The sequence below is a fragment of the Nannospalax galili genome, unplaced genomic scaffold, assembly GCF_000622305.1.
Source record: "Nannospalax galili isolate Female #2095 unplaced genomic scaffold, S.galili_v1.0 scaffold641, whole genome shotgun sequence".
Taxonomy (NCBI): domain Eukaryota; kingdom Metazoa; phylum Chordata; class Mammalia; order Rodentia; family Spalacidae; genus Nannospalax; species Nannospalax galili.
Genome location: NW_008345311.1, coordinates 836,433 through 845,791, shown reverse-complemented (window position 1 = coordinate 845,791; position 9,359 = coordinate 836,433). Strand labels below are relative to the sequence as shown.

At 38.4% G+C, this 9,359-nt stretch overlaps 1 pseudogene; it reads left to right on the top strand.

Moving 5' to 3' along the window:
* The first annotated feature begins 7,117 nt into the window (after positions 1–7,117).
* Positions 7,118–8,958, top strand: LOC103740895 (annotated as a pseudogene).
* The last annotated feature ends 401 nt before the right edge of the window (positions 8,959–9,359 follow it).

Sequence of the window (9,359 nt, the reverse complement as noted above, 5' to 3'; positions counted from 1 at the left end):
TACTGTTGAGCTATCTCTCCAGAATCTCATTTTTATTTATTTAATTTACTTATTTAATCATTTAAGTTTTTGTTTTGTTTTGTTTTGTTTTGTTTTTTGTCTTTTTGAGACAGGGTCTCGCTTTAGTCCCAGTTGTCCTGGAACTTGCTATGCAGACCAGGCTGGCCTCGAATTCACAGAGATCCCCTACCTCTGCCTCCCAAGTGGTGGGATTAAAGGCACGCACCACCATGCCCAGCTAATTTCTTAAGCTTTTAAAATTATGTGTATGCATGTGTGTCTGTGTCTGGGATTAAAGGCACGCACCACCATGCCCAGCTAATTTCTTAAGCTTTTAAAATTATGTGTATGCATGTGTGTCTGTGTCTGGGAATGTACATAAGTCCATGTACCTCTGTGGGCCAGAAAAGAGTATCTGATGTCTCGGAGCTGAAGTTATAAAATTGTGAGCTGCCTGATATGGGTCCCCTGCAAGAGCAGTATACACCATTAACCACTGAGCCATCTCTACATCTCCATTTATTTGTTTACTTACTTCGTTCTTTATTTAGTTTGCTGTTTGTTTTGTATGTATGTGTGAAGAGGTGTGTGTCTGTGTGTGTGTTCCAAGGGTTTCTTCTGTGAACATGGGTGTGGAGTTATCTACGGAACATGATTCATGTTGCAGCTCCATTTCTGAGAGTCTCAATGCCAGATGCCTTAAAGGAGCAAATGTAGATATTCCAATATTGGCAAATTCTCCTAAAAGCTATGGATTAAAAATTTTCATTTTAATGAAAAACTAGAAACTAAGAGTGTGCAAGAAAAAAGAGAGATGATTGCAGCAATAGGTATCATTAGAGAATTTCCTTTCTTGCCTAGATTCTTTGGGATATTTGTACTTGTCCTTGGATTACTATATTCCCCAATAAGAACTAACTTCACTTCCCTAAAAACAATGACCATGACTGATATGGGAACAAAAACGCCTGAATTCCCTAAAGCAAGATTATAAATTGGTCTGTCTCATGTGTCTGTACTTGCCAAAGTGGCTTGACACATATTTATTTTTGTCTGAAGAACAGCTTGGACGGACATTTCACCAGTGTCTGTTGTCAGGTATTAAACAGGACAAGAACTTGTTTGAACAATGTAGTTTCTACATCCTATGCTTTCAAAATTTTGCTCACCACATAAACCAGATTTCCCTAACAGTTCATCTACTCTTTCTCACCTTTCCTCAGTCACAGGAAAAGGCTTCTCTGGCTGACAAGACTGATCAATTCTGGATTTGAATTCAATGAAGTTTTATTTTTTTAATTTTTTATTTATTATTTTTATTTTATGTGTATGCGTGTACTGTCTGCATGTATCTAAGTCCACCCATGTTCTACAATGCCTGCAGTGGCCTGAAGAGAGTGTTGGATTCCCTGGAACTCAAGTTCCAGATGTCTGTTAGCTGCCATGAGGGTCCTGGGAATTGAACCCGGATCCTCTGCAAGAGCAGCGAGTGCTCTTAACTGCTGAGCCATCTCTTCAGTCTTCAATGTACTTTTCTACTGTTGATTGCATACCTGAAATATTTATTTACTATTTGAATGGTTTCTGAATTATGTGGAAATTGATGGAGTTTCCATTCATAGATAATGAAGGAATTACAGTTTCTCTCTTTATCCAGCAAAAATCTTGGACAAGTTGCACGCCTCAGTAGACTTCTAATGGTTCTTTTGGTACAACGAAGAAAACAATCAAAACATTCCAGGGCAATGAATATCAAATGCAACCTATACTAGATCAGTGATCTTATTACCACAGGGGAATTTATTTCTAAATAAAACCCAATGTATTTGGAATCCCATGCCCTATGTGAATCACTTAGCTCAGAAGGCAGTCAATAACTTGGTCTGGAGTTTTTGATTTAAAAATCTTCTGTTTCTATTAATAAGCCAAACATGAGAAATAATGTTCCAGTGTATTTTGTACAGTAGTCAATTTGGCTCAGTTTATTCAAAGACATTGCCAGTATCCAAAGAAAGCTAAATTTCTATATATGTAATAATTTCTTTAAAAATACCTAAATCCTCATACTGAAGCAAAAGTTACCATACTGACTTAATGGTGTTAATAATTCAAGAAACCTGGTGTGAGTATATCGGAACACTATACATTTGTTTTTAAATTTTCTATAAATATAAACCTGTTCTAAAGTAAGTTTATCTTAAAAATCAGATTTATGTATATATCATAGAGATTATAAAGTATCTAAGTCAACATTGTCCACTACAAATCCACCAAAACATATATATGGACTGTTACAAAAATGACAAAACTAAATAGTAAAGAACGGAAATGACCTGCCTCATCCCATAGCTATTGAATTCAATAGTAGACTTTGCCAGGTTTACTCAAACCCCAGTTCAGTTTCCTCTATAACTAACGCATTAATTCTGTGTAGTATAATTATATTGATTTCAATTAGTGAATCATAGTGGAATATTACTAGCTGGTGTTCACATTTTATTCATATTTCCTTGCTTTTTTTCTTAATATTCTTTGTCTTAAAATCTAATGTATAATACTACAGAAAATTTAGTCATTGTGTCTGTTTCAACTTTATTTTATTTCCACAGATGAAATTTCCACTTGATACCATAATCATAACTTCTGGTTGGACATGAATTGGGGGAGGAGCACAATATCCATCCCACTACTAAGTTTCTTTTTTTTCTGATGGTAATATAGCCACTCTAGCTCTTTCTTTTTATGCTTCCTTAATATTTCCAACCTATTTGTACCTGTGAATCCTATCTCTTTAAAGCTGGAGTAGCATATATTGTAGATCATGTTTATTATTCTTTCTGCTAATCCCAGCCATTTAATTGAATATTTATCCCATGTGTGCTTAATGTAATTGCTGATAACATGGGCTATATATGTACCATTTTACATTTGTTTTCTCTGTTTTGTGTCTTTTTTCTCTATTCCTCCAGGATTGCTTTTTTAAAAATACGCACACACATTTTTTTTTAAGATTCATTTTTACTTTTAATTATGTGTACATGTGTGTCTGTATGAGTGAGGTGACCATGGAACCCAGAGGTGGTAGATCCCACAGGAGCTGGAATCATAGGTGGCTGTAAGCCACTTAAAGTGGTTCAGAGGAATGGAGTTTGAATCCTTTGGAAGAGTAATGTATGCTCTTAACTGCTGAGCCATTTCTCTAGCCCTAAATAGATGAGTTTTAGAATGTCATTGTGATGTATTTACTTCTTTTACTGTGATTAATTTTAGTTACTCCGCATGGTACATGGTAACACTAGGGATTACAATTAACAATTACTATCTTAATTATTATAATTCAATTCATAGAATACTATTTTCACACCCATAACACACACAATGTTGCTCTTATCTAGTTCCATTTCTTCTCTTGTCTGTGCTATTGTTGTCAAAGTACATTTACATAAATTTAATGGCGTGAAACAGTGTAATAAATACAATTCATAATATAACTGACTTAAATAAGAAAGTTAAGTATTGCAGACAAAAACTACTTAGACTGTCATTTATATTTACCTCTGTAGTTACCTTGCTGATCTCTATTTCATCACATGGATATGTGCTACTATGTAATGTCGTTTCAGGTCTATACCAAAAATGTTCTTTATTACTTCCTACAGGACCAGTATGCAAAAGATGATGCTCTCGGGTTTTTCTTAGTTTGACAATACTTTAAGCAGTGTTTTAATTTCTACTTGTTTCTTGAAAGACAGTTTTGTCAGTTACAGAATGCTTACTGGACTGAGTCTCAGTCTTCTTTCATCACTCTTTGCCGTAATACAGGAATGACTTACAATATGAACAGAATCTGGACTAACCATTTTTACTTTAATCTTGCACCAAAAAGCTACTGTTTATAATACAAGCAAGCTCATTGAACTATGTGTTCTGATGTTCTGGGCACCTAACCTTGATCCCACAGTACTCCACTTTGCTCTCTACCCAAGCTAGTGAATGAATGTGTGTCTGATTGAATTAGCATATCAAATCACTGAAAGAAGTTTTTCATATTCGTATTCTCATTGGAAGGAGTGAGAATTAAGAAGTATGCTTGACATTTTGTTTATGAGATATTTTATGCCTAGGGACCAAATGGCAAGTTTCTCAGATAAGGGTGGATCCAAGCTTGTAGTTACCCAATGCATGCTTGAGAGAGTGTTTGATAAAGTATGGGTGATGCCTGGCTTGAGAACACAGTTCATGAAGACAGCAAAAGAAAAGGTGGTTCTCAGAGTTCTGGTTCACTCTTGTCCTTAACACTAGTTGCCAGGCTGATCAGGTTCTGGTCTCTTCTTAATCACAGCTGATTCTTCAGCCCCAGCTGACCAGAAACTACAGATTCTTAATTCAAAACATTACACAAACAGCCTTGATAGTCTCTGCTTCCCTTTGAAGCTTCACAAGCCAGGCCTCCATTGTTCACAACTCTTTCAGCATAACTGTTCCAAGCTCCACAGCAACAAACTCTGAGCTCTCAATGGCTCTTCTAGCCCAAAGTTACAAACACTTCCACAATCCTCCCAAAAACAACTGGGTCAGATCTGTCACAGCCATACCCCATTCTCAGTACCAATTTCTGTCCTAGTTTGTTTCTCCGTTGCTGTGACAAAACACTCTGACCACTACAAACTTGGGGACGAAAGGGTTTATTTGTCTTACATCTCCCAGGTCACAGTTCATCAGAGAGCCCAAGATAGGAACTCAGGGCAGGAACCTGGAGGCAGGAGCTGGAGCACAGGCCATGGAGGGCCGCTGCTTACCAACTTGCTTCCCTAGCCCCTGCCCAGCCTGCTTTCTTATGTAACACAGGCCCACCTGCCCAAGGGTGGTACCACCCACAGGGGGCTGGGCCCTCCCACATCACTCAACAATCAAGAAGGTGCCCCACAGACAGGGCCACAGGCCAGGCCAATGGAGGCAATTCCCCAGTTGAGGCTCCCTCAACCCAGGCGTGTCAAGTTGACACTAAAGCTATCCAGCACAAACTAGCATATCAAATCACTATAGAGGTGTATTCGTATTCATTTTCTCACTGTAAGCATTGAAAATTGTGAAATATGCTTGACATTTTGTTTATGAGGTATTTTAGGCCTAGGGATCAAATGGCATGTTTCTGTAATAAGAGTGGATTCAAGTTAGTAGTTCCTCAATGCATGCTGGAGAGACTGAACAAAAGCATGAGAGAGGCCTGGCTCTGGAGTATATTTCTGGAAGACACAAGATAGAAGCATGTTTCTCAGATTGGGGTCCACTTTTGGCCTTAATGCTAAGAGTCAGGCTGGTTTTTTATTCAGGTATAGCTATTAAGTGGCTTAGTAACACTGTATCTTTTGATTTCCTGATACCCTCCATATTTTATTCAAGAGAAATCAGTTAATGAGTGTTTATCATTTTTTCCTTGTCATTTTCAAGATGAATTACCTTTGGTTTTCAACAGTTTAGTTCTGTGTAGGTACTAATTTATTTAATCTTGTCCTCTCTGTAGTTTTTAAAAACTTTTGGATTAATAAATGGTTTTCATCAAGTTTGAGGAGTTTGCAACCATTAATTCTTCAATTATCTTTCTCTCTTGATTTCGAACCTGATAACTTTTATGCCATTATTCTTTTTTGAAATTATTTTTACATTTATTTGTGTGTGTCTGTGTGTGTATTTGCACATGTGTGTGTGTATTTGCATGTGGATGTGTGAATGAGCACATGTCACAGAGCAAATGTCAAAGTTGGAGGACGACACACAGTATTTGGCTTTCTACTTCTATCATGTGGGTCCCAGGGACCAAACTTAATTTTGTCATGCTTGGTGGCAAGTACCTTTACCTGGTAAGCATGTCACTGGCCCTTATGTTGATATTCTTCATTAGATTACACAGGTTTCTAAGAATATATTATCTTGCTTTGTTTTATCTTCTATTTTAAAACTTATTAAAATCGTTAATTTTTTTCATTTACTTATTATTTTATGTGTACAAGTGTTTTGCCTGTGTAAATGTACCCATGTCATTCAATGCCCGAAAAGGTCAGAAGAAAGCACTGGATCCCCTAGAACAGGCATTATGGATGGTTGTTAGCTGCCATGTGGGAGGTAGTAACTGAACTGGTGTCCTCTGCATAGAGCAACAGCTCCTCTTAAATGCTGAGCTATCTCTGTAGTCCCAAAGATACTTTTTTAAAAAAGGAATTTATTGTATATCTTTGTGTGTATGTGTGTGCGTGTGCATGTATGTGTGTGTGTCTCTGTGTGTGTGTGTGTGTGTGTGTGTGTGTATGTGTGTATGACACCATGCACGTGGAGGTCTGAGGACAACGTGAGGGATTCTGCTCCATTCTTCCACCATGTGAGTCCTGGCAACAAGCACATTTACCAACTGAGCTCACGCACCAGTCCTACTTCACGCCTTTCGTTGTGATTTTCATTGTTACAGTATCTTTTGAATTTGGTTTTGTGTCTCTACTTTGAGTGGTCATTAGCAAAGATTATAATTCTCATCTTGGGTGGTGTGAGTGGTCCTAGCTGTCCAGAAGTCCCGGGCAGTTCTGCGGAACACAGGCCCTTGGCCCGAGATGGCCAAGGATCAGGTTGTGAGAGACTTGAGTGACTCCATCTTGTATAAAACCTTCATAGGACTGACCTAGCCCTGGGGCCCTGTTCCAAGAAAAAATGCAATACTTGGAATGGATAGAGAACAACTCCCCCGCCAATGGTCAATTAACCAGGGACAGGAAAGTACTAAAAGTCCAGATATCTTTTCAGATTTCCTGAAGCCAGCAGTTTATGGTTTGGCACTGAGCTGCAACCAATCAGATGCTTGCCAGGCTGAAGACCCCCCTACTCCTCTACTTGCTGAACTTGCTGAAATAAACCTGTAAAAACCTCTGTCTCCCAAAGTTAAGGGGTCTCACATCTGAGATCCACTGAGTTGGCGACAGAGTGGACCTAAGCTTAAGCTTGTAACAATAAAAGAACCCTTGTGTATTTGCATCGGTAGGCTCCTTGATGGTCTTTGGGGGTCTCTCGAACTGGGCACAACAGTTGGAGCCTGGAAGCGCTCCGGGACAGCAGCAGTGGTGGGGGCAGGATGAGCAGGGAGGCAGTGGATCCCCTAGGCAGCCACCTCCAGCTGGCTCTGCACCAGGCCCAGACCTGCTGGTTCCAGTTTCTGCTGGAGGAGTCGGAGAAGCATCTGCGCGAAGCCTGCCAGAATCCTGCACCAGTTAAGCTTGTAGTTCAGTTTCTGAAACAGGCTTCCAAACCTTCAGTTAATGAACAAAATCAAGTTCAGCGTCTACTTGATAACAAGAGAAATCAGATTTTAAAACTTCTTGCTCTTAAAGTTGCCGCACATTTGAAGTGGAACTTAGGAATATTGGAGAAAAGTTTGTCTGTTCTGATGTTGAACATGCTACTGAATGAACGACTCTGTATCAGTAAAGTTCCTCCTAGGATCAAGCATGTGAACATAGATCTGGCAACTTTACCCGCAACCAATACCATGGGGATTAAGGACAATTGTTCAAAGTAGTTTTCCTGTCAAACAGTCAAAACCTAGACTCCCTCAGTTAAGTGTCATGAATCAGATGCAGCAGGAAAAAGAGCTAACAGAAAACATTTTGAAAATGCTAAAAGAACAGGCTGCCGATTCTATTCTGATACTACAAGCAGCCCTGAAATTAAGCAAGGACCTTTATGTTCATACTATGAGAACTCTAGATTTATTGGCCATGGAACCCAGCATGGTAAACGGAGAAACTGAGAGTTTTACTGCTGGATTGAAACTCAAAACTGAGGAAATGCAGTGCCAGGCAGGTTATAATTTGGGTATAGTGTACTTCCAGCAAGGCTCTACAAATTCAGCTGTGTATGAAAGTGCCAGAGAAAAGTTTTTTAGAACTAAAGAACTAATTGCAGAGATAGGTTCATTATTTCTTCATTGCACCATAGATGAGAAGCAGTTAGCTATCTATTGTCAAGCCTGTGATGTTCTTGTACCTTATTCTTATAGTAACTCTCAGAAATTGACTCCACATAGTCAAGTTCATATTTGTTTGCAATCTGGATACTATCAGGAGGTAGTACAGATTTTCATTGATGATAACCTATCCTTCACTTTACCTGTCCAATTCCAGCAATCAGTATTAAGAGAGCTCTTTCAGGAAACTCAACAGGGAAATGAAGCTCTAGAAGAAGTCTGTTTTAAAGTATGTGCCTGCAACACAGTCTGTGATATATTGAGAGGTAGAACAACTAGTGTTCAGTTTAACTATTTCTTAGACCAAACAAAGAAAAAAACAGACTTTTTTCTTGAGGTATGTTAAGATCAATAAATGTAGAGAAAGCATCAGATTCCTTGAGAGGAAACATGGCTGCCTTTCTGAAGAATGTGTGTCTGGGGCTGGAAGATCTGCAGTGTGTCTTCATGATTTCTTCACAAAAACTGTTCATTACATTGTTGAAAGATGAAGAATGAAAGCTACTTGTTGATCAAATGAGGAAGTGATCACCTAGAGTAAATTTATTCATTAAACCTGTAACTTACATTTTATGATATTCCAGCCTCAGTGAGTGTCAACATTGGCCAGTTGGAACATCAGATTATATTGTCAGTGGATCCCTGACAGATATGACAGATTTTAATTGAATTACATGGTTTCACTTCAGAGAGACAATTTTTGACTGTGTCTAAGTGGGAAGTACCTTCTGTATACAGTGGTGTATCATCCTGGGAACTAAGGACAATTTAATAAGAGATTTGGTTTACATTCTCATGGCCAAAGGTCTACACTGCATTGCTGTTAAGGACTTTCCCATGTCAACTGGCTGTTTGCTGCTTGTCTGAAGTTGGTAACAGAGTTCTCACCAAAACTGTGTCAGGTTATGCTGAATGAGATGCTGCTTTTGGATATTCACACATATAGTTGAAAAGTAAATATGACTAAAAATCAGGAAGCTAGAAAAGGGCCCATGAGACTGGAATAAAAGAGTTTTAAGTAACATGGGTGGGGAAGAGAACAAAACATAAAGTATTCCTTTAACTTTTCAACTACGTGCACATTTTTAACAGTTATCATCTAGAATCTGGACATGAGAAAACATGGTATTTCTCTTTGTGAAATTGAACTGTCCTCCAGTTGCATCCATTTTCTTGAAAATTTCATTTATCTTTATGGATGAATAATATTCCATTCTTTAAATTTACCACACTTTCATTATTCATTCATCAGTTGATGGACATCTAGACTGTTTCCATGTTCTAGCTGTTTTGAATAGAGCACCAAAGAACATAAATCTGCAAGTATCCCTATAGCAAGATAGAGTACTTT